The sequence below is a fragment of the Chinchilla lanigera genome, unplaced genomic scaffold (assembly GCF_000276665.1).
Source record: "Chinchilla lanigera isolate Chin_1 unplaced genomic scaffold, ChiLan1.0 scaffold00017, whole genome shotgun sequence".
NCBI classification, from domain to species: domain Eukaryota; kingdom Metazoa; phylum Chordata; class Mammalia; order Rodentia; family Chinchillidae; genus Chinchilla; species Chinchilla lanigera.
In genome coordinates, this window is record NW_004955418.1 from 28,964,926 (window position 1) to 28,985,317 (window position 20,392).

General features: G+C 48.3%; 1 protein-coding gene across 1 annotated transcript in view; it reads right to left on the reverse strand.

Moving 5' to 3' along the window:
• The window catches only part of Rasgrf2 (Ras protein-specific guanine nucleotide-releasing factor 2), a 195,830-nt gene that overhangs the window by 34,260 nt on the left and 141,178 nt on the right, over positions 1 to 20,392 (reverse strand). The window lies entirely within an intron of this gene.

Consider the following 20,392-nt stretch of genomic DNA (forward strand, 5'->3'; position numbering starts at 1 on the left):
ATATATAGATATATCAATGGACCACACTGCATCCCATATGTATAAATTCTACATAATTATTATTTGTCATTTGAAATAAAGCAATTGTTTTAAAAAGCCAGACTGCTTGGAGTCACGGTGCTGTGCCCCTGCCTGGCAGATCACCTCACTTCCTGGGGTTCACTTCATCATGGGCCTCGTGAGTTAATAAGCCATCATGAGAAAGAGTTCGTTAAAATTGTTAAGCATTTAAAATGGTACCAAAAACAGAAGCCAGAGCTCTGTAAACACTAGTTTTTATTGCAGTTCGTTGTTGATCCAGATTTCTTTATTTCCTGTGGTGCTGGGGATGGAACCCAGGGCCCTCCGTATGCTAGGCAGGTGCCCGCACCTAGCCACACCCTGCCTGGTGCAGGTCTCCCCACCCTCTCTGTGCCAGACTCAGCTCTCTTCACTACCAAGAAATGATTTTCGTGCCCACTGACTCGGTCTTATAAGGTTCTGCCACCCGATCATAATTAGATGACACATTTCCTTTTAAAGATTAACGCTTCTTTGGCTGGGGGTCTAGCATTGTGGTAGAGCACATGCAACCACACACAAGGCCCCTGGTCCAATTGAGGTTCAATCAGTGTAAGTAAATAAAGGTAAAAAGTTAATACTTCTTGAAAGAGTTATCTGGACTGGTTTTTTCCCTCCTCCCCTACCATCTCTATGTCCTATTCCAACTCTCCTGAGCCATCTCACTACCGAGATAGCACCTAGGAAAGTTGCCAATAGCCTCCATGCTCCTACAGCCAGGGACACGCTGTCACCTGTCCCCAGGAAGCGCAGCGAGCCCCACCACTTCAACCATCACCAGTAAGCACGCGACACATTCATGTTCCAGACCCACATATCCAGTCCTTCTTGCTATTTTCCTCTTCAATGTTTCTCACCCCACTCAAGCTCGGTATGTTCCTAAAGAAAACCCATAGCCCTTCCACCGAATTTCATCTTCTTCTTTTGTCCCCTATTCCAGTAAAGCTATCACACACCTGTCTGGTCACACAGGCCTAGGGCTTCGGCTTTGTCCCAGCTCTCCGCTGCTCCCTAATGATTTTACCTGCAAGTCAGTCTCTAACCTGTCTATGCCTTTCTGTCTAGAGCCCTAATGCTGGGTGGTGAGTGACCAGCAACCTTCATCTGGTCCACTGTGGTGGCTCCCAGCTCATCTCGTCTCAGCCCTGCCTGCTCCAGTGTGTTTTCCTCACCAGAGTCAGAATGATATTTCCAAAAGGGCAAACAGAATGTGTGGTTCCACTGTATCAGGGCTTTTCGTGGCTCTTCTGATGAATACGAAAGTCATGAAACTCATTAACACAGTTTGCACGTCTTCCATGGCTTGGTCTTGGTTTCTCTCAGCCTTTTCTGGATCCATACTCTTCTATTTCCTCTCCCTCTCTCCACCCCCATGCCCCTGGGGATTTTGTGCTTTCTGCTCCATACCTGGAACACTCACCGTGCTCCTTTCTACTCAAAGTCGCTCGCTTGCTTCTCCCATCTTGGCCTCAGATGAGCCTCTCCTGGCCTCAGTTGGACAAATTTCACATGACATTTCTCATAACACCATACCCCTTCACTTCCTGGCACTGACCACACTTGCCATTTCATATTTATATATGTGATAACCTGATCAATATTTGTGTCCTCCACCAAGAAGGATCTAGTTAATTTTTGCTGGGCTGCAGCATCTGTCTGGCAGGTGGCACGTGCCATACGTGATACATATTTGCTAAGTGAATGAATGAACTCCTGGACAGTATTAACTTATTGTGTGAGCGATGAATGTCAGATCACTGAGTGATGACTTCGAGAACAGTCCTCAGAGATTGTGCATGAGCGAGACCAAATTGCTACACTTCTAAAAGGCAGAGCCCCTCGTCCTCCTCCCTGAACACAGACAGGCATCTTCCACCCACCAGGAAACATTTAAGTTTTGTCAGAGAATGTGATGATGTGCTCTTGGCAAACTAGAGATCTTGAGAAAATATTTTTTTATTGAAAACTTAGAAATTCTGAGTTAAATATAACAAACATCATTCAAAACGGTTAGCTGAATCCTCAAGGAAGAAAGGAATCCTCGAGTCAAATACACCGATGAACCTGAGAGCCAGAAACAGGCCTTGGGAGAGAAGCTAGGTGCCAGGCAAGGAAGGTGTCTTGGTTACCTTTCTCTCATTGCTGAAACAAAATACCCAACACCCCAATTTAAGGAAAGAAAGATTTATATAGCATACAGTTTGTGGAGGTTTAGTCCACACTCTGTTGGCTCCAAGGCAGAGTGGCACATGGCAGAGGGCAACAGTTCACAGCAGCAGAAGACAGCAAAAGCAACCAGAGCAAAAGGGAGGAGCAGTGGCAAGCAGCCTCTTTCCCTCCCTTACACTGTATGCGAACTATCCACCCCAGGGCAGGTGTAGCACTCACACCCATAATCTGAGCATTGAACCATGGATCAAAACACTCTAGAAGCCTGCTCCATGACTGCATGAGGCTTTGGGGTGACATCTAGACACAAACTATAACAGAAATTAAGGCCCCTGGTCATGGTGATTCAGGATTTGGATTATAATGTCCATGTGGGTGGGGAGAAGGAGCCCTCAGGCCTTCATGAGGAGTGAGCTCACAATGGAAACTAAGCATCCAGTATAAATAGGGACCCCTCAATAGAACACCATCTGTGAGAGAGTGAACTAGAAAAAGCAATTCACACACAAAGGAGACAACTTGGAACCTTGTCTGGGCTGGAGGTGTACCTTAGTAGTAGAGAACTTGCTAGCATGGGCAAGGTCCTGGGTTCCATCTCCAACAATTCCCTTCCCCATAAAAAAGAAACTTGTCCACCTCAGTGGAAATGGTAGGGAAAAAAAACCTCTCTGAGAACTGATAGCCACAGGCCACCCATGCTGGACTCAAACTAAGATTAAATAATTAAAATACCCTGAAGAAAAACACACAATCCAACATTACTACACAAACCATCCACCATGAGCAAGGATCAGGCAGTACAGGGTCAGCAATCCCCACAGCTCCACCACTGCCAAGAATTTCAAGTACTACAACCATTAGAGAGCTCTAGCTTAAATATCCTAAAAATTAGGATGTTTACAAATGTATAAAAGTGGGAATTGAAAATATGACCAAAGAATAACAAGTGTTTTAAAAGATTTTATAAGAACCACACAGATCTTCCTACCTGCTATAGGTAGGAAGTAAGAAAACAAAAATAAATTTATTCTTTCAATTATTCTTGACAATTTTACAGTTGAAAATCAAAGCCCAAAAGAGAAAGAAGTGCAAATTTTGCCCTATTGAACAAAGAATGAATAAACTAGAAATGTGTTAGAAAAAAATGGACCTAAGAAAATTACCCCAAATGCAGCAAAGAAGAGCTAGATATGGAAAATAGAAAAGAGAAGATTTTTTTCCTATTTATATTAAGATATGGATAAAAGACTTAGAATTTTCAATTTATATTTAGTATGATTGTTAGAAAAAGTTTTTATAAAAAGAAAAAAAATGAGCAAACAAAAAACCCAACGAGGTAATACAGGGAAAGGATTTTTAGGCCTTGATGAAAGACACAGATCTACAGGTCCAGGAATCACACCTAGACACACTGTGAAATAATAGCGTCTCAATACGAAGATCTCTTTGGAGCCACCAACAAGAAGAGCTACTTTGTTACATCTAATGAAAAACTAGATGAAGAGGGTGGGAAGTGACTGAAGTTTATTGTCAGGTGAGTTAATCAAAATAAGGCACAGGCCTCCACGGGAGTCAGACCTGGGGAAGAAAAAACAGCCAGGATTTTGCTGAAGGATGAAAGTTGAAGGATCTCAAAATACTGAAAATGTGGCATAGGTGCCCTGCCAGATAGATAGATAGATACATACATACATACATACATAAATACACACATACACACATACATAGATACATACATACATAGATACATACACACATAGATAGATAGATAGATAGATAGATAGATAGATAGATAAATAGATAGAGATAGATAGGTAGATAATTAGTAAGAAGAGAACAGAATAAGTTGAATGAGAGGTAGAAATGGGGAAGCGAAAATGGAAAGCTGGAAGTCAGCACAAAATGATGAAAGACTTGGTAAGAGACCTGCTGCTTTGACCTCTACTGGTCCTTCATGCCTGGGTCAGCCAGGGGCCGGGACATCTTCTTTGAAAGTCAGGCCATCAAATAGCAGAGCACTTCTACTGCTCCCCAAATGACTCAGTGTCACAGGCCTAATGACATGGAAGGAATTTTCTTTATCAAATTTCCAGTATACCCATAAATTCAAATCTCAACTGCTATTACCATTGTAGATTAGGATTTGCTGCTACTGCTTGGCCATTTCTCTTAACTCATTTGAACAGCTGTGCTCTTTGTTTATTTTTAAGATCACAGCTTGGTACACTCACAGACATTTCTCTGCTGCTCACAGCTCACTGTGTCTGCCACTCTCAGGACTCAGAATGCTCTTGAAAATTAAGCAAACATTTACATAAATGGTCTTCAGCAATGCCTCAGTCAGCAAGGCTGGAACACTCCACATCTAGCACAAAGGTGACACGGAGTAAATGATCACCTCTGTGACACAGAGTAAATGATCTGCTGCAGGCAGGCACAGCCTTCCAAATGCCTTCTCAGTGGGAACATTGAGAACCATGGGAGAGCTCAGAAACACACCTTGGACCCCACCCCGCACATGGAGGACCACCCGCAATCTGACATGGCTCAGGCCAGGCCAGAGGTTTCAGTGGCGTAGGGCAAGTTGCCAACCTGTCTGTGACCCAGTTTTTCCACCTATACAAGGAGAACAGTATTGTCCTGTCTGAGATCAATCATTCCTGGGAAACAGAAACTAGTGCTTGGCACTCAGTAAAACATTATTTGCCACAATTATGTCCCACCTATAGTGGTTTTATCTATCCATTCCCTTAGACAAGTGGCCTGCACCATATACTCTCAACAGCCTCTGATCACAAGGATATGTGAGAGCAGTAAAGACACATGGACTTCACGCTCTGCATTTCCAATGACCATGTGAGTGGCTTGGTCAACACGTGCAGGTCTTTGACTGCAGAGGGAAACACGCCGCAGTTCTCTGAAGCACTAACAACTGAGAACCTATGAACAGTATCTAACACACCCCACGGATGCTCAGTCTGTCTCCCCATCTCTCAGTCTTTAAGATCACAGCAACGATTTCCCACATCTTGCCAGATATCATCCTTGCAAGCCACTAAGGGGGCTGCTTTATTTCTAAATTTAAATATTCATCTCAGTTTTTGAATTTAAATAGAAATTGGCAGCAAAGGTGAAATAACTTGTCCGATGTCACACAGCTAGAAAAACGAAGAAAACACCAGGTCAGCACACACAGGATACTGGCTGTCCTGCTGCCCAGAACAGGGTGGGAACAGTATTCCAAATCCCACTCGACACACTCGTTCTTGGTGGTGGTCACCTGAGAGGGCCAGGGCATCTGGGGTGGTGACCCGCTGGTGCCTTCAGGGGCCTCCCTTTCCATGGGTTTTCAGTGGATTATAACTTTGCAATCTTTTGTTTGCACGGCACAGAAACCCCAAATCAAATGGGTTTACAGTGGAGATGGACTTATGACTTTCAATCTATGAAGACAGCTGCAGATTCAGTGTCTACCTGACCGATAAGAGACATGTGGTGACATTTCTGTCTACTTCTTTTCAGTGCAATAACTCTGCAAGCATTTCCAGGTGGCCAAAAAAGAGGATGGCTATGCTGGACTTACAGCTCTCTCAGGCTGCCCAGAGGAGAAGTGGGCATTCTCTCTGCCCAACCCACGGAGAGAGGAGCTTCTGTCTAGGAATCACCACATCATGGCTTTTACAACAGACTGCATGGTCAGCCGCCTAGGGACTCAGGCCACACTGGTGGCCAGGATGAGGGGCAAATGGCCACGCCAAGCTCAAGGTCAGCAGGGGACACAGAGTGGGGACATGCACCAGTGCACCAGAGTGGCTTTTCTGTTCATCTGTTTCCACCTTTATGTACATGGTTCTTATCCTTCAGCTTTTAAATTCTTGTCATTCAGCTTAACCTGAGATTCTCTCCAAGAGCAAATTAACTGGAGCAATAAACAGAAACACACCTCGCAGACCAAGGGAAAGAAGCCTAGCTGGCCTCATTCTCTGTGATTAAAAATGCACGAAGAGTAGGAAGATCCGGATCTTTGCCGGTATTTTCTCAAGAATATCAGTAACCAAGACTCTCAACAGAGTTGTTTTATGGGGTTTTCAAAGGTATATGCTTTAGGATTCTTAGAGGAAAGCTCACACACTGAATTTAAAATAGAACTAAGAACCTCTGTGAATTACCTTTGTTAATTCTCACAGTCCCAGAACACATACACCTTGCTTTCAGAGATGAGCACACCGAGGCTCAGTGAAGTCCAACAGCTACCTAAGGTCACAGATGGTAAAATCAGAGCCAGGACTTTTGGCCAGATTATAAATTTGAGTCATTTCTTGGGAAAATGGGCATCTGTGAGGCCCTAATGTTAAGGGATGAAGCAGACAAGGAGGTTAAATGGCCATGGTTTCCCTTATATGAGAAATCCTGACTATAAATGAATCAAAGAGCAGAATAAGATAGATAGTAAGAAACAAGGAGATAGAGCTTTTGCAAGTGAGGAGAGGACCAAGGGATGGAGACAGGGAGAAGAAAGGAGAGAAGGGGAGAGAAAAGAATGGAGATGTGGGGCTGGGGATACAGTTCAGCAGCACAAGTGCCTGCCTGGCAAGCACAAGGTCCTGAGTTCGATTCCCAGTACCAAAAAAAGAAAAGGACAGAGATGCGCCATGTCCACATGCCAGCTCCTCGCGAGGAGCCGCAAACTCACACTAATAATATTCAAAGCAAGCAGCTCCAAGATGCAGGCCCTCCTCACGGAAACGCACAGCCTGGGAGAACTGTCCGTGATAAGCAGCCGTCCGCCCCTGGTCATGCTGGGTGACCTCCGGGCCCAGGTCACTGCCGTGCAACTACAGAAAGGTGACAGGGACACCTGCCAGGGGCACCGCACGGGTGGCTTCTGAGGGACGGTGAGCCTTGAGGCCACACTGTGAGAAGTTGACCCAACTTCAAGAAAACAGGCTGAGCAAGCAGGACAGAGGCCACAGCCCAAAAGGAGACGCAGGTTTACGGGAGACAAAAACTCGAGCCAGTTGGAAAACTAAAGTACAGTGATCTTGTCAAAAATTCAGAAACACAGTAGTTTTGGTCAGAGTTTCTGGACAGCAAAACCAGCGCTACACCTGAGAAGCCCAGTGAATGGTTTAGAAAGGGTTGATCTGCAGGACACAGGGGGCGGGGGACACACTCTAAATTTCCTGGTCATTTTCCTTTCTGCTCCATTTTACAGCCAGCTGTCTTAAAAAGCAAAGGCGGAAGGGGTCTGTGTTGGCTGTCACCTGCCCCCACGGGCCACAGTTGCAGTGCTTTCCAGGCCCTCTGCATCTCTTCCAAAGCAAGTCCGCACGTGTCTAGAAATGCTCCGCTCCACGGGAATGGGGTGAGCGTGACCGTGGCCGCTGGTCATCAGGAAAGGTCATTAAATGTGTGTCTGCAACTGGAAATGAATGTGTGCCTGGGTGTGCCTGGGGCTGGGCGGGGATGTAGCTGGCCACAAAAGAAGCGAGATATTATGAAGAAGCCATAAAAGAGAATTTTAGCTGACCAAGCTGGCCTCAAATCTCAGATCCTCCTGCCTCAGCCTCCCAGAGAGGTGGGATTAGAGGCACATGCCATCACACCTGGCTTGTGCCAGTTCTCTGTGCAAGAGCTGGGACAGCAGTAAGCAGGGACCAATAAAGCTCTGCTCAGAGGGAGAGACAGAAATATTCATAAACCACGAAATAATAAACAGAATGAACTAACAATAGAAAGAAAAATAATAAATCCACGATATCAACAAGGAGTGATTGAAAAATATGGTGACCGTTTAACTCTTCTATTTGCACAGGGGACTCACATAATCCGGGCCCACTCTTTGACATAGCCCCACTGGCTGCCGTGAGCAGTTGCCTTGCTGTATTGCTGCTTCAGCGCTCTAAGTCGATTCGAAATGTTCACTTTTCAAGGTCATTTTGACTTTGGAGAGGGGCCAGAATCACAGGGTGCTAGAGCCGGTGAATAAGGAGGATGAAGACAGAGCGTCCTGTCTTCCCATTCAGTGACACGCAGCAGCAGCATTCATTGTAGTTTTTGGTTTTTTTGGTTTTTTGAGGTTTTTTTTTTTCCAGTACTGGGAATCGAACTCATGACCTTGCGCTTGCCAGGCAGGCGCTGTGCCGCTGAGCTAAATCCCCAGCCCCATTCACTGTATTTTTTATCACGCCTTGTCAAGACACTCAGAAAAGAGAACTCCAGAGCTGCTGCAGAAAGTGGCAAGGTTGATGGGATGTGTGTGCTCAAAGAGAAGAGGAATTATTTTGAGGAGGGTTCATGGCAATGTGTCTTTTACTGTATTATGTTTCTAATTTAAACATTCACCATATACCTGGTCACCTCCGTGTATCTCCCTTTACACACACTAGTGACTTAGTCACTCTATTTAATTGCTTTAGCTGTAAAATACAAAGTCTTTACGTGCCTTCCCCCTGTGGAGGAACACACTACCACAGCCTGGCTCATTTCCTGGACGCTCCCTGCCCTGGAATCTACCACATTTCTCCTCCCTCTGCTTCCTCCCCAGGGCCTGGAACCACAAGACTCAGGGGTACTGGAAAGCACCTTCGGTGGAGCCCTTGAGTACTCCCAGAAGAGCCGTCTGTACAGCTGTAAAACCCTCAGCCTCAGGGAAACGCCTACCCCACAAGAGAAGGTCCCAGCCCCACCCAGGCAGCTGGGGAGGCTCCACCTGTCTCCCCTGTCTTTGCAGAGCCCAAGGGAGTCTATCTGTGCTGCCTCAGTGGGAAAGGCTTCTCACGCTTGACACACAAACTTACAACGCAGACCACACTTCGACTCTTACAGGGGATTTGTGAGCCCACAGAGGGGCCTCAGCCCGCTCCCCTCCAGAATCCAGAGCAATGTGCACAATGGGGTGTGGCTGCCGGAAGGCATCTGGAGCCCCGAGAATCCCAGCCCGGCATCTGTGACCACTGCTCCTCATCAGACTAAGAAGACTCCTTCTTCAAAACCACAAATTCTGAAAGCATTTTCTGTTTGCTTTGCTAGAAATGATCCAACGGTCTAGAAATGGCTCAAAGGACTATCAGATAGCTGTAGAACCCATTTCCTACCAAATCAAGTCAAGTATTTAGTCAATATAAATACTAACTAATGAACCACATGGAATCCTAAATGTCATGAAGCTCTTCATCAAGCTTGGCCCGGTTCAAGGGCAGAGACCTTAAGAATTGCAGTGAACATATGTATATTTGGTTAGGAAAATAACTTCCCAGGAATAAACTAGCCTCTTGGCCTGGGTCCTGGGAAAGCCGTGAAGCACTATGCTAAGCGCGTGCGGCATTTTATTTATGAGGGCGATTTTGTCTATAGTTTTCCTCTTATGTTTCTGTCTGGCTTTGGCATTAAGTAGCTCTAGCTTCATAAAATGAGCTGGAAAATGCTTCCTCTCCCATTTTCTGGAAGATCTGCCGAAATGGTGGCTTTATTTATTCTGTAAGTGTTTAGTAGAAATGAATTGTAAATCTATCTAGATCTGAGATTTTCTTTTGGGGACGATTTTTAAGAATTGACTCAATTTCCTTACTTATTGTAACTCTGTTCAGGTTTATTTTCTTTTTGTCAGTTTCCTGTATGCCAGCAGGACTCTGGGGCTGCGTCTTGGTATAGGGGTTATGGGGCAGCTTCTTGGTCACTGTCTTGGGTGGACAGATGCAGAGTGGACACTCTGCTTCCCAGGTCCCTCCCAGCAGAGGGAGAGGTCCGCATGGTGACCTGCTCTTCATGAAGTCCGGAATAGCTGCCCCTTCCATCCCAGATGCCTAACTCCCCACAACAAATCTCTTCCCAGCAAAGCAGCTCATGTGTCCTCAAGGTCAAACTGATGGGTAACAGTCAGTGAGCGCCCACTGCCACGTACCCCTGACACTCCGTATCCGCATCTCACACCACGCATGACTTGTCCCATCACAGGCCCAGGGAGTCAGAATGTTACATGAAAGAAATCAAACACACAAGCGTAAATAGTACATGGATTCTCTAACATGAGAAATCCAAAGTGTAAATAAATCAGAGAGCAAAATCTAAGGTAGACCATAGGAATCAAGCAGTGAGATCTTTAGCAAATGGTCCAGTTTTTCCTGCATTGCTCAGGAATCTGAACGATCAAGCATGCTGTGCAACCCCAGACCCCACCATGGCCCCAGCCAAATTCCTGAAATCCCCGTGCAGTTCCTAACCTGGTCCTCCCCTGACACACACCCAAGCATACCACCTGGTGCTTCTACCTTGGTCCAGGACTTCTGCTTGTGGGCTTCTAGTGGGCTTCAGGTTTTACAAACAGCTGTCCAGTTTTTATCATTGCTGTTTGGGGACAAAATTATCAAGCTCCTTATCCCCATTTTATGAAGATTTTGTAAACGATACAACCTGGGTCCATCATCTTGGGTAAATAAACCCACTCCTCTTTCTGAATTTGACAGCCTTCCAGTGGGAAGCGAGTAGCACATCACCTAAAAGTCTACCTACATTGAAAGAATAAAGGGTAACTTAACTTTGAGTGTCCTTTCTTTTCAAATATGTTAAACCATACTTTGACAAAGACACCAGTAGTCACTGGTAGCAGCTTCAAATCATTAGCAAAATTGTCCAAAGGCTAAGGTTTATACCCATAAACTATATTTAAACTTGAACCAAAAATGTCTGTCTTTTCCCTAGTTTTGCCTTAGTTCCCAAGATCCTTCTGATGGAAAATCCAGCGTGTTCAGTGCTAAGCGTAAATGAATAAATATAAAAAGCACCAGGACTAAAATTCCGACACTGAACTGAACCATACTGAAAACTCCTCTGAAACATGTTCATGATCATAAGACTGATGCAGCTTCATCCAGCCCTGGAAGTGCTCCAGGATGCTGCAAAATGAGCCCAGGAATGCCAGCCGCAGCAGCTGCAACCACGATCCACTCGCAAGGCTCCCAGGGAATCCTTGGGCAAGAAAACGCCAGAACCGAACTGAGAGAGACAGAGGCACCTTGAAAACACTTTCCTCCGTCCTAGTCTTCCTGGCTTTCCAGTCTCAAAAGTCTCCCTACCCAGCAGAACCTGCTGTCTCTGGCGCGGGTCAGTCGGCCAGTAGAGGGCGCTGGTGGGCAGAGCAGCTGTGAAGAGGTCTGGTGGTGTAGATCTAGGTTGTGCCACAAAACTTCCACAGTGAGGGTGTTGTGCTCAACTCTGGATGTGTCACTAATGAGTTCACCAGCTGACTGTGCCATGGGGACGACTGTTTGGAGGTGGTCACTGGGATGCTGCCCAGGAAGGTGGACTGTGTCTCCCGCCCCGGCCCCTCCTCTCCCTCTGCTTCCTAACCGCCTTAACATGAGGAGTCTCCTCCACCATGCTGTTTCTGCCGTGGAGCCAGCTGACCACACACAGCCTGAGCCGGCTGAAACTGAGACAAAGCAAACCTGTAAGTTGCAGGTGTCAGGTACTGTGTCCCAGCGACAGCAAAGTGACGAGACAAAGCCCTGGACACCACTGGCTATGGTGCAGCTCATGCCACAATGCTGTCCTCATATGGTGCCTTTTCACTGCAGTACTGCTGTGTATTACAAAGGTCATTTTTAAGGCCCTAACATAGCACACGTTATTTGCTACACATTTCTTGGTGATCAGGACACTGGTGTGCAGAAGAACTAGTGAGTGGCCAGCCTGCAACCTAAAGCTGTGCACAAAAGGTGCAGAGAGGGCTGGAGATTTAACTAAGCAGCACAGCACCTGTCTGGCAAGCACAAGGTCATGAGTTCGAGTCCCAGTACCGGAAAAACAACAACAACAAAAAAAAGGTGCAGAGAGCTAGTCCATCAACCCACCAAAAAGTACAGCTAATGCCTGCATGCCAAAGCCATGCCAGATGCTGTTGTCCTTGACAATGGTGACCATGTGCAAAGGATGCGTTTACTACAATGTGTGACACTTCAGGGACCGCAGGATGCAATGCTAACTTTTGTTATTAAGAGACCAGTCTAGTTCCCTAGACCAATGCCTCTGTCTTTTTAGGATCTCTCCAGATGCAGCCAGGACGTTCTGACTTGCAGGTTGGCCAGGGATCTGCCCGTGCCCTTCCGAGGGGTAGGAGGCAGTGGCGCAGCGGAGATGCTCCTCCAGAGGGAACAGGCTGGCAGCTCATCCCCCGGACATCACCTCTTTGGTCTCCCGCTCAGACTCCCTGCCAATGCCTAACACTTAGCTAACTGTGAGCTGAGATCACTGTCACATTGTTCATTGTCTCTCAGGGCCCAGACTCACAGTGTCATGGTCCCGTGGCTTCTGCACCATCCATCCTCGATGCATAGTTCCTCAAAAATGTCTACACTCACACTTCTCAGACCCCTCGCCCTCCCAAGGAGCCCCGCCGCAGGTCCTAAGTATTCCCCACCACGATTACCTGCAGAGCTTTGTGGCACACACCTCTGGGCACTGTGGTCCTAACTATCTGTCATGACACACAGGCAGCACAGATTCACTGCAAAAAGTGATCCCTGGGTTTCTTGCTTGTCCCTAAAAATTACAGTGAATACCTTTTTTTCAGTTATTTTGCTAATTCTTGCTGATGTAACAGGTGTGTGTGTGCGTGTGTGTGTGTGTGTGTGTGTGTGTGTGTGTCTGCTTGCGTGTTATAGCCTCATAAGCGAATCAGGAAGAGGCAGAGGGGATGAACGGGTGACGGGAGAGGCCCAGACTTCAGCTTGGCACCCAGTCTGTCCCGAGGGGCAGAAATCCGGTGATGCACGTGAGCGGCCCGGCTCTGGAGACTCTTACCAATCGCATGGAGTGGAGCAGCTGATGGCCACAGCAGGAAGCCTGCCCTGAGCACTTAGAGGGCTCCGTGTGTTGGGCTAAGAATGGCACAGGGGTCTCTCACTCAGTCCTCATGACCATCGGTGACTTAGCTACAATCATTACCCTCACTTTTAAGATGACAAGATCAATGGCAGGACTGGAACACAGGTTTATTGCAGTCTCGCTTTCATCGCAACTCCTTGGAGAGTCAGTCTTGAGAATCCACACAAACACGCCCTCTCCTTGGGGTCCCCGGCCTAGACTGCCTGATAATTCTCTTCCCCCTGCAGGATTACAAGACACCAGCCGTCGCAGGGCACCTGACCAGCAAGTGCTGACCTTGGGAGGGACACACAGCCTCTCTCTCCCATCCTCGGTGGCAAGGAGAACAGAAGCACCAGAAGTCCCAGGACCAGTCTGGTGACTTCTAAGGGCAAGAGAGCTTTGTTATGATTCAGATGGAGAATGTCCCCAAAAAAAGTCTTATGTGTTCAGAGGGGAACTTTTGGAAGGTGACTGGATCGTGGGTCATCGTGCTCATCAGTGGATTCATCCAAAGATGACTTCATTACTAAATGTGCTGTTAGGCGGTGGGCCTGTGGGCATGGCCTGGAAGGGTTGCATCTCCCTCCCGGCTCCTCCTTTCTCTCTGCTCCCCTCCTCCCTGGGAGGTGAGCAGCTTTCCTCCTCCGGGCCCTTCCTGCTTGGAAGTAAAAATAGGACAGGGCCACAGACTTGGAGAACGAGAAACTGCTCTGCTGGGCCACCGTGAAAGGACATTGAATGTGCAGGATGTACTCCAAGGGACTCAGTGACAGGCGGATTTTTCAGTGACTAAATACAATCAGGTCCATGAGGTTCCCTTTCAGAGTTTCCTTCTCCTGGCAGTGAGAACTCCATCCATGTTTATCCGGACAAATATTTATAAGAACAAGGAAAGGGATCAGCACCCCTAGAGACACCTGCCATGTGTCTACCACATCATGAGATGCCCTCCCAAGCACCTGGGTACTGAGCCCTGTACCCTGCCTGGAAGTTACCCCCATGCCCAGCATGCACAGAAGGAGCTAGGGATGAAAAGCAGTCCTTGAAACTCCCCACCTCCAGAAAGCAGGTGGGCAGGAAGTTGAGGCTCCTGCTGAAGCTGGTCAGTAATGCAAACCATTAGATGGCAAAAGCACAGCATTCATTGGTCATTGCCCCTCAAAAAGCCAGCAGTACAGGGCTCTGAAACGCCACTTACCAAAATAAACCAAGAGCGTCTGGCTCGGAGTCCAGCTTGTGACACACAGCTCCTCTGAGCAAGGTGGGTCACCTTGAGTAGCCTGCCTTTACACACCAGAAGCTGAGTGACAAGCTCCATCCCCTCCCCCACCTGCTGGGTGGACACCACCCCTGCCATTCCTTATTCAAGGGCTTCAAAATCCTGGGCAGTCTGCAGACATCAGGTGTAGAACTACAGCTTCACACATCCACAGTGCCAGCACAGAAAAATGGGCACAGGGACGTCCTGGGCTGCTCTTTAACCCTGCAGGACAGGAGGTGGACAGGAGATGCTAGCCTGAGCTGAGACCGCGTTCGCTGCCTGTCCCCAAGAAGCTGTGGTTGGCTTCACATGTGATCTGCAGGAACGAGGACTGCTGACTTTGGCAGGGGAGTCCCTGGCAGAGTGACACTATTTGTCAGATGGAAGTTTATCCGCACAAAGATGTTCTACTGTTTTTAATTAGTTTTGAGCTGTGTACATGATCTTGAAAATTAGAAGCAAACACAAAGAAAAATTACAGACAGGAGGTGGAACATGGGTTTTCTATGGGCTGATTAACTCCTGATTTTTGATATCAGTGAAATATAATTTGCTTCAATCTAGGTCTTTTATCCTCTCTCTTTGGGGCGCCAGTAGAAATCTTGGCGATATTTATTGCATTGTGGCAGACAGTGCCTCCCCTCAATCAAACATCGGCCCAGCCTCAAAAGGGTCCCTGAGTCAGGAAGTGTGCACCCACAAAGAACTTGGAGATCCAGAGGATGCAGTATTTTTGCATACTTTCTCTTACATGCGGAACCCAAAGTATAAATAAAAAGCAGAAGGACAGGTCTACAGTAGGAAAACCGATCTTTCTCAAGAAGGAAGGGCAGCAAGCCATGGGGAGGTGAGGGAGAGGTGGGGTAGAAGACAAGAAAGGGAGTTTAGATGTGTTCCATCCACAAACCGCGTGGACGCCAGAAGTATAAACACTGCACCCTGCAAATACGTACCCAAAAAGTTTAAAAAATAATCTGCTGCCAGAGAAAGCTGACTAATTGGAAGACTGTCTGAAACTCTATTAACCTTTGCTTTCAGGGTGCTGCACACGGCCTTATTATCTTACTAATGTGACATTTTCTCTTGGCTTTTAAGTCCAGAGTTTAACAACAGGGCCAATTATGATCCTGAGGATGAACAGCATGGTGCAGTTTACCCACTGGTCACTTGGTGTTTGTTCTGCAACTGTCTAATCTCCTTACCAGACGGTCAGTTCTTAGAGCACTGAAGCAACACCCTGGAGTTCCTGTTCTCCTGCACTCTCCCGCCCCTCCCACCTTTCTTTTCTTTTGTTTTTTTCTTTTTTGGTACCAGGAATCGAACTCAGGACCTTGCGCTTGCCAGGCAGGCGCTGTGCTGCTGAGCTACACCCCACCCTTCTTTCCTTTCCTTTTTCCTTTTCCTTTTCTTTTTCCTGGTGCTGGCCGCCGGGGCACAGTAGCCAAGGCCTCCACACTGAGCTGCACCCAGCCTGGACTTTGTTCTCCCTGTCCCCACACCTTCTGTGCCCCGGGCGCACCCAAAGACTCACAGCACTGTAGACTAAACAGAATCCCGCAAGTTCCGCACAGTTCAGTCCACAGAGTGGGTAAGGGTTTCAGGCAGAGATCCCAAATCCTGAGAGCAGGCTCTGAGGAACACTGGCCTGTGTGCAGCCCAGGTGTTTAGAACGGCTCTGCAGCTGGCATCCCTAGAAGCCTCCCCACTGGGGCAGCATGGAGGTCAGTGGTGCCACCCTCCCACCCCCATCAGCTTTCTGGAATCCCGTCTCCCCTGAAATCGCTGGCCCAGCTCTCAGTTACAACACCAAGAAGCCAAGTTTTCAGTCCCAGAACCTCCAAGTCAGTACACGGCAAATACAAACCACCTGTTTTCCACCAGCGAGGAATCTGCTAGTGCTTCCCAGCTTCATCTTGAGAGGGCTAAAGATCTCAAAATGCCAAAAGTCTGGCTTTTCTGCCGGGGGCCTCAAACTGGGCCGGCCCAGCCCCCTGGGCAGCCCACTGCCAGGCTAGGAGTGGCGTGCCACTGAAGCCTGCTTCAATTTCCTGCGAAAATGATAATTAGAGTTTCTAAGTCAGCTCTGCAGACAGACAATAGCTACACAGGGAGGCTTGGCTTGGTTTGCAGAGGAGCGGGGTCATTACACTGCTTCCCATTGCTAAGCAACAGCTACGCTGAAATCCAGCTGCTCCCGCTCTCAGCTCTCAGAGGGAATGAAATGAGTCTGTTGGATCCAGGGTGCGCAGGTGAAGGACAGCAGGGCTGTGCAGAAACCTTGACAGTCGCTGGAGGCTGCACTCAAGTCTTAGGCACTCCCTCCAGACCTGTGCTCACCAGCCTCCTGCCTCAGCCTCACAGAGTGCTGGGGTTACAGGTGTGGACCACCGTGCCTGGCTCCAGGTATGCTTTTCTTTCTGTGTTGGTTTGGGGCGGCTTATTTTGCAAGGGGAACAACATAATACAGGACACATACTTTATATGATTATTTATAAGTCACCCAAAGAACAGTATACAAAAGAGTGCAGGAAATCTGTCCACACACTAAGACCAAGGAATCCAGCTGAGGGCCTGGATCCCACAACAATGTCCTACATGAGTTGAGCTAAATACCCAGAGCTCGTAATAATGCCTCCCATGAATCCAACTGGAGACCCAGAGCCCATGACAATGTCTCATGCAGACCTGTTTCATGGATCTGCTGGAAAGGCCCAAAGGTCAGTGGTAGAATCTACAAACTCTGTGCCAGCAGGAAGAAGGATCTGTGCTAGCAGGCTGAGGGATCTGCACTGGAGCCAGGAAGTGATGCTCAGAAGAACCAGGGCTCCCCCAGAAGGTACCACAGCCATCGTCGGCAACAGTGAGGTCCTGAGCTCCTCTGATGACCAGGATGGCCGAGTTCCCATCAGGGAAGCCAACGCAGCAAGCTTTTCCAGGAGGCCGGCAATGCACCATCTTCCCCTCCGGAACCAGGAAGCTATGCTCAAAGTGAGGATCAGAGCTCCCCAAAGTAAACTGAAGCCATTCTCAGTACCAGCGAGGTCCCGAGCTCCTCAGAGGATGAAAACAGCCAAGTTCATCAGGAAGCCAGCTCCCCACGGTCTCTCTCAGCTCCCAACAGCTTCTCCCAGCTCCCAACAGCCTGCTTCTTCTTCTCCAGGTCTGCCTCTTATGCTGCTGGCAACAGTCCTCAGGTGGGCCTCCCACACCCAGCACCACTCACTCAGTTCAGCTGGGGGTTATAAGTTGACCACCAGTTATCAATCCACTATACTTTCCAAAATAAAAATATGTTCTTTAAATTCAGTTTGAGTCTGAATAATTTGCCCCAAGTTTATGAGCTACCAGGACACCACCTGTGCTAGGTACTTACTACTACATAATAAATTATCCTAAAATTTAAAAGACTTTAAAATACACAGCCTGGACAACTTAGCAACTTAGAGAAACCCTGTCTCAAAATAAAAAAGGGATGGGGATATAGTTCAGTGTGAACGTTCTGGGTTTAAGCCCCAGTACGGCAAAAGTTCTATTATCTCAGTTTCCTGAGAAAAGCCATTCGGAGGCTTGGCCTTGGCCTTCGTTGCTCGAGATGCCAGGGCCCACAGTCCCCTGGAGCTAGAGTCTGACCCCCTGTTCACACCCCTGGCTGTTGGCTGGAGACCTGGTTCCCTGGTTTTGAATCCTGAGCTGCTCCTTGGGACTCAGCAACTGGCTTCCCTGACATCGAAGGATCCAAAGAAAAAGAGACCAAGATGAAGACCAAGGGAACACAGCTCCACTCTTAGGAGCGGGAAGACGATGAGCAAAGCCGAGGCGTGTTCTTAAATCAACAGCTCGGTCTCGTATCATTTCATCAGCTGCATCATTAAAATGATGGGATGACCTTTAGCTACCAAATCTTCCCCAGTAGCCCACCAAAGATTCAGTGTGATCACTTCTCCCGGCGGAAAATTCACTGGGAAATCTCACTTTCCCTACACACTACTGAGGCGTCCACAATTTCTACTTTGCAAAATAATGCTCTCTGTAGCACTGACATGGCTGTTACTGTTATTTGCTTGCTGTCTTTATTAAGGTTCAAATAATTGGATGGTTCAGGAAGCCTCTCATGGGATGACCATTTTCATTTCACTGGATGTTGAATACAGCTTTCTTATCCTTGGTTAATTTTTAAAAATCTGCATTCTCTCCAGAGAATCATGAGTCCTGGGTTTAAATACTAGTTTTCTCTTTCTAATTAATCTCTCTCAACCTAAGATTTTCCATCTTAAAGTAAATGGTCTTGCCAGGTGGGATGGGACAACCCTACCACTCCAGCACTTGGGAAGCTGAGGCAGGAGGAATTCTGTGAGTTTAAGGCCAGCCTTGGCTATGTAGCAAGACCCTATCTTAAAAAATAAAAACAAAAGGGTCTTGTCTTCAAATAATCTATTTTTCACCCGGGAAAAGTGCTACTGAAGCAGGGTCCACCAGGGACACCCACTGAAGGGGACACCCCAGGAGTAACTGCCCAGAGTGCCCACCAGGACCTGCTGGTCCTGGTCCAGCTGCTAATACAGGTCTAGCTTAACGGGGTGCAGCTGTGTCACCAGAGACGCTGCTCAAGGGCTTGTGCTTGGTCCGTGCTCCGCTCTCACTGCCCTGAGGTTCTTAAGCTTGTCGACAAAGGAATCTGCACGTTCATGTGCACCAGGCCTTACGCACAGAGTGTGCGGCACAGAGGGGCCGGCATGTTAAGTGAAGGAAGTCAGACACACGAGCTTAAACAGAGCATGGTGTCTCTGACACGAGAAACCCAAAGGACAAATGGGCTAAAGAGCAACGTAAAAGGAGAACAGGAAACGGGAAGATGGATCTCTCCCAGATGGGAGGGCGGGGAGACAGGAGGGAGAGACTGCAGGAAGAACTGACAGGAGTCCCGTGCAAGCACCCGTTCCCCACCATGCATGCGATCATTGCGTACTGCGAACATGGACTCATACACATTTAACAGCCTATGGATCCCCCAGCGCCCCCAGCAAGAGCTCCAGGACTCAGAAAGGAGGAAACTCTTCTAGGAAAAAGCAGAGCAGGACACGAGGGAAGGGGAGGAGCACGAAGCAGGCAAGGCGGCTTGTGCAGACAATGAGAAGGTGGGACGCCGAGCCCAGTGTGTGACGCAGGGAGCCTTTGAGCCTGGATTTCTGAATGCCACACGCAGCACACGACACAAGCCGCCATTTCCCACCATGCTCCAGTGAGCCAGGAATCAAAGAATAAGCCCAGCATGGTGCTGCGGGCCTGTTACTCCACCACTCTGAAGGCTGAGGCAGGAGGATGGCTGCGGGTTCCAGGCCAGCCTGGGCTCCATTATGACACCCTTCCTCAAGAAAACAAGTGAATGAGCTGGAGGAGGAACCACAGCCTCTTCAGGTTGCCTGGGGGCAAGCAGCATGTCTGAGCCCTTGGAAGGGGTGGCAGTGCTCGGTGGATACCCTGTCCCTCAGCAGCCTCTCCTTGGGGAGCCTCAGGCATGATCCTCCCCTGCCCACCACATCCCAGTCCCACCCGGAATCTCTGCTGTAAGACAGCTCCATGATATTAAGCGTTTGGTTTCCAAGCTGCATCCTGCCTGAGTGTTCAGCCTGTAACACAGACACCGGCAGACACCCAAGTTCAGCAGCGTGGAGAAGCTGCTGACACAGGGCTGGGCTGAGCGTCCTCACAAGTCCTGGGAGCACAGTCTCGTCAGGGGACCTCGGCAGCTCACCCCACAGGAACCCACGTCCTTCCGCAAACGCAGCCCAGTTCTCAACAGACCACGATCCCCGAGCCCAGGCCAGCCTGAGAAGCCAGTCACGCGTCCTTCGGAGCCACCCATAGGTTATTTCATATCACCGAGCTGTTTCACAGCAGAGATTCCCACCAGACTGCGCCTTCTGGAGTCCCCAGTTGCTGCACTCACTGCTTAGGGGACCAGCACGTGGCTGCAGAGGTGTGGAAAGGAAAGAAATAGGCACACTGGCTGCCCAGCATCCCAGGCGCAAGAGCGAG